Source organism: Macrobrachium rosenbergii, chromosome 55, assembly GCF_040412425.1.
Source record: "Macrobrachium rosenbergii isolate ZJJX-2024 chromosome 55, ASM4041242v1, whole genome shotgun sequence".
Lineage (NCBI taxonomy): Eukaryota > Metazoa > Arthropoda > Malacostraca > Decapoda > Palaemonidae > Macrobrachium > Macrobrachium rosenbergii.
In genome coordinates, this window is record NC_089795.1 from 80732630 (window position 1) to 80737662 (window position 5033).

Below are 5033 nucleotides of genomic sequence, written 5' to 3' on the forward strand. Positions count from 1 at the left end.
CGTAACGTGAGAAAATGGGCTTCAAGGGGCTTTGTATGGGTGCTGTTACAAGAGAGAAAAAATATCAATTAATACTCCCTTTTAAATAAAGATCGTGATCTCGCATTATTGAATTAAGGACAGAGATATACGCGCACAAAGGAGAGATAGGACACCCAGCGAGTGGGTATTACTCTAGAAGTCTGTGTAGGTCTTCTTGGACTGATAATGTTGTGAAGGTCGAGCACTCATGATTTGCGAGCATATATTTGAGGTACTAAATATGTGGTCAGTTTGTCAGTAAAAACAGCAAGTAGTTTGATTTAATACGACTGTGGCAATACATAAAAGCATTTTTGCAATTTAGTGTATTCACCGTTGCGGTTCAGTGCCGTCAGTGTACTTTGCTACCCAAGGTCGTTTGAAGCATCCAGCTAGGTCCCTAGCTGCTCCCATTTATATTAGCCTTTGACTTTAGATGTTGTGTTTTCCAGAAGATTTAGTAGACATATACATATATATATATATATATATATATATATATATATATATATATATACACATATATATATATCCATAAAAACACTTATCATCATCAGATATGTTGTAAGAAAATATCTTCAGAACACATTAAAATATACAAGACAACAAGAAACAAGAGCGTGCATGCCTTTTTGGGAGCATCGCTTATTAAACAAATTTTTGTGACGTGAAGATTTAGTTCAGTTACAAATGTACTGAGGAAGAACGAAGGTATTTTTATTTTAAAGTAATTTATTTCTCTGCAAGAGACTGGTGTCATCCCGTCCTTGAACATTTTCTGGCGCTTATATTCGGCTGCTCTCAACGTCATCGCCACAGTGAGTAGTCTTCGATATTTTTTTAATGTCGGTAGTTTTCACTGTAATCTTTTACATGCTAGTTTGGTGGTCACATACGTTGGGCTCGATTTCGATCCTGTGACCTGTGATAACCTTGCCTCCATTTCGCTGTCGAACTTCTCAGTTCCACAGGTCCTTTATTCCTCTCACCGCTGGACTGTGGGGCAGTCTCCCCGAGGATGTTGCGCAGTTGGAACCTCAAAAGTTCAAGCGAAGGTGGAATGCATTATTACCACCCTAAATCACTTGTATTTTAATAATTTACTTAAATTTTGTATCTATGTATTTATTAATTTATATTTCCTTTTCTAATAGCTGATGTCTTCTTACTGCATTTCCTGTTACCTTCTGTTGCTTCGTTCAAATGAATACCAAATTCTTTCGAAGCTTGAATTTCAAGTTAATGCCCCCTGTGGGTTTGTTCCCTATGAATGGGGTTCATCTTCTGAATAATAATAATAATAATAATAATAATAATAATAATAATAATAATAATAATAATAATCAGGGTGCAATTCCCTTAATTCCTCCATTCTTTCGTTTTGGGAGGGCCGGATCCATAGATTATCAGTGGATTAGGCCCTACTCTATTGAAGTTGGCCGTTCCGTCATTTTTCACATTCACATGAGAATAATATTGATGTGACTCGTGTTTTGAGAAGCACTGAATGAATAACGTTCGTTATTAAATCTGTACCTCAAATATTTACTCTGGTCCGCTGGTATAGTGGTTAGTGTCGTGGCATGCCACTCAGATGTCGCGGGTTCGCGTTTCCCCCAGGGCGATGAAAAATCACTGGCTTTGTATCGTGATCAGTTACTGCTGCAGTGGGGGTCTGCGGTGGGAGCTTGAAACCAATATTCTTTGGAAGATCGAATTTCAAGTCAATGGCCGTGTGTGCTTGTTCCATGTAATAATAACATTATTATTATTATTATTATTATTATTATTAATGTGTAATAATATTAATATTATGTGAGTCTTTCCTCTAGATCGAGAACAGGATATGCTGTACACAGGTCCACAATAATATTCAGTGTTGAATTTTGTTGATTTAATAAAAACGTTACAAGAGCTTTCGAACCCTGTCCTGGGTTCATCTTCAGTCTAACTAAAATCACCAACACAAAAAGTAAATATGTAATCTCTTGGATACCGTTTTTATTAAGTCAGCATAATTCACCACTGAATATTATTGTGGACCCAACATTGTTATTATGTATTATTATTATTATTATTATTATTATTATTATGTATTATTATTATTATTATTATTATTATTGTTATTATTAATAAAGGTAAAGGTCAGTCCAAAGGTTAAAGTGTGCCATCTTCCTCTTCGAATCTCTTACTACGTAATGACACAATATTGAAACCTCTCCCCATCAAAGGTATCCTGGGCCACCAGCCTTTATTCATAGAATTCTTCGCCTTACCCCACATTCAGTGTACAAGTAGACGCAATATATTCAGAAAACTATAAATTAAGAGACAGGCTCCCACAAGGAAGTGTTTTAAAGTGGCACATTAATCCTATTAGCAGTTAACAACGTTACGAATCAGGTACCAAGTGTAATTATAAATAGTCTGTGTTTTGATGACTTTGCCATATATTATACTGCCTCCAACTTGCGACACGCTCAGTGATTTTTTTTTTACATGGCTATGAGTTGACTTCCAACTTTCTACAGAAAAAGCAAAAGCAATAATGTTTCTATAAAGCAGTCATATGGAAATAGAATAATGCTACTGGACTAAAACAGCAGAAACAATCTGATGCCTGTCAGCCAACAAGTAAAAGTCTCAGGTTTAATTTTTGATGACTGAACTGGAAAGCTTACAATGTAAACATAAAATCCAAGTGTATAAAATACATTAAGTCTAAGTTATTTATGAATGAACAAGAAATCAGTCGATTTATTTATGAATGAAAAAGAAATCAGAAGATTTATTTATGAATGAACAAGAAGTCAGTAGATTTATTTATGAATGAACAAGAAGTCAGTAGATTTATTCATGAATGAACAAGAAGTCAGTCGATTTATTTATGAATGAAAAAGAAATCAGTAGATTTATTTATGATTGAAAAAGAAATCAGTAGATTTATTTATGAATGAACAAGAAATCAGAAGATTTATTTATGAATGAACAAGAAGTCAGTAGATTTATTTATGAATGAACAAGAAGTCAGTCGACTTATTTATGAATGAACAAGGAGTCAGTAGATTTATTTATGAATGAAAAAGAAATCAGTAGATTTATTTGTGAATGAAAAAGAAATCAGTGGATTTATTTATGAATGAAAAAGAAATCAGTATATTGATTTATGAATGAACAAGAAGTCAGTAGATTTATTAGGGTGAACAAGAAGTTAGTAGATTTATTCATGAATGAACAAGAAGTTAGTAGATTTATTTCTGAATGAACAAAAAGTCAGTAGATTGATTTATGAATGAACAAGAAGCCAGTAGATTTATTTGAGTGAACAAGAAGTCAGTAAAAAAAAATGAAGGATGAAATCGTGCAAGTGTTTTTTAATCGCCCCTTTTTGCGCACTTTTTTCTTTTATAATCTTCGTTGTATTCTTCAGTACTGAATATTTACTCTTGATTATCATTTTATAATTTCTTATATAATCGTGGAGGAGTTCTATTTTATTAGGGAGTCTTGTAGATTATATTAAATATCATTTAAAAGAGATAATGATTTCAAATGCGGTCTGTGAGGTATACTGATATTTTTCACCATCCTTCCCTTCCCGTAGGGAGTAGTGCCGTCAGTGCACCTCGTGCGGGCCACTGTAGGCATTACTTAAGGTTCTTTGCAGCGTGCCTTCGGCTCCTAGTTGCAACCCTTTCGTTTCTTTTACTGTACCTCCTGTCATATTCTCTCTCTTCCATCTTTCCACCCTCTCCTAACAATTGATTCACAGTTCAACTGCGAGGTTTTCCTCCTGTTACGCCTTTCAAACCTTTTACTGTCAATTTCCGTTACAGCGGTGAATGACCTCATAGGTCCCAGTGCTTGGCCTTTTCCTAAATACTATCACCATATTCACCATCCTTCCTTTGAATGAAAATATCAGTATACCTCACATATTGCATTTGAAATCAGTACCGCTTCTAGATGTTGCTTAATGCAATCGAAAAGATTTCATGGGTACATAAAACTCGTAAGCTTAACGACCATTTGCATGAAAAATGGAAAGAGAACCAAAAGATTTTACTTTGTAAGAAATTATAAAATGATGCGCACAAGTAAATATCAAGTAATGAAGAATGCAATAAAAATATATAAAAGAGAACAAACAGCGCAAAAAGGGGCGACTAAAAACATGAAATCCTGAACAAAACGACGAGGCTACTACCACTACTTCATCCTTCATGGTTTTTAGTTTTCTGTAAAAGAAAAATATGTGTGCCGGCTTTGTCTGTCCGTCCGCACTTTTTCTGTCCCCCCCTCAGACCTTAAAATCTGCTGAGGCTAGAGGGCTGCAAATTGATATGTTGATCATCCACCCTCCAATCATCAAACATACCAAATTGCAGCCCTCTAGCCTCAGTATTTTTTATTTTATTTAAGGTTAAAGTTAACTACAATCGTGCTTCTGGCAACGATATAGGATAGGCCACCACCGGGCCATGGTTAAAGTTGAATGGGTCGCGCTCATACAGTATTATATCGAGACCACCGAAAGATAGATCTGTTTTCGGTGGCCTTGATTACACGCTGTACAGAAAACTCGATTGCTCCGAAGAAACTTCGGCGCATTTTTACTTGTTTATTATATAGGACTAAGTTTTACACATACCAAGCACAGTCTTTTCATACAGAGCGAGTAACGCGTGTTATTTTTCAAGCAAAATTAAATGTTTCCTGAACTTTTTTGTATTCGGCTTTCATACACAATGAGATACCAATTGGAACGTTCGTCTCAGGACTTTCATATTTATCGGTGTTTACTTCCTCGTACGACGTGCCATTCGCCTAATAAGGTCGATATAGTAAACATCTGAGAAATCAGAGGAATTAAGAAGAGGTATTGCTTCAGACCCTCTTTCGTAAGCGAGGCGTCGCCTCAGGAAAAACGTGATCTCGGTTTTAATTACAAAGCGGCACCTGACCAGACAGGCGTCCATAGTTTGTTGTGTCTTTTTGTGCTCGGGGAGTGA

At 35.5% G+C, this 5033-nt stretch overlaps 1 long non-coding RNA gene across 1 annotated transcript in view; it reads left to right on the forward strand.

The window, feature by feature from the left end:
- The first annotated feature begins 767 nt into the window (after window positions 1-767).
- The window catches only part of LOC136835505 (uncharacterized), a 224523-nt gene continuing 220257 nt past the window's right edge, over window positions 768-5033 (forward strand). The window contains exon 1 of the long non-coding RNA XR_010852178.1: window positions 768-839. This is a non-coding gene — a long non-coding RNA (uncharacterized lncRNA). The remainder of the gene's footprint in view (window positions 840-5033) is intronic.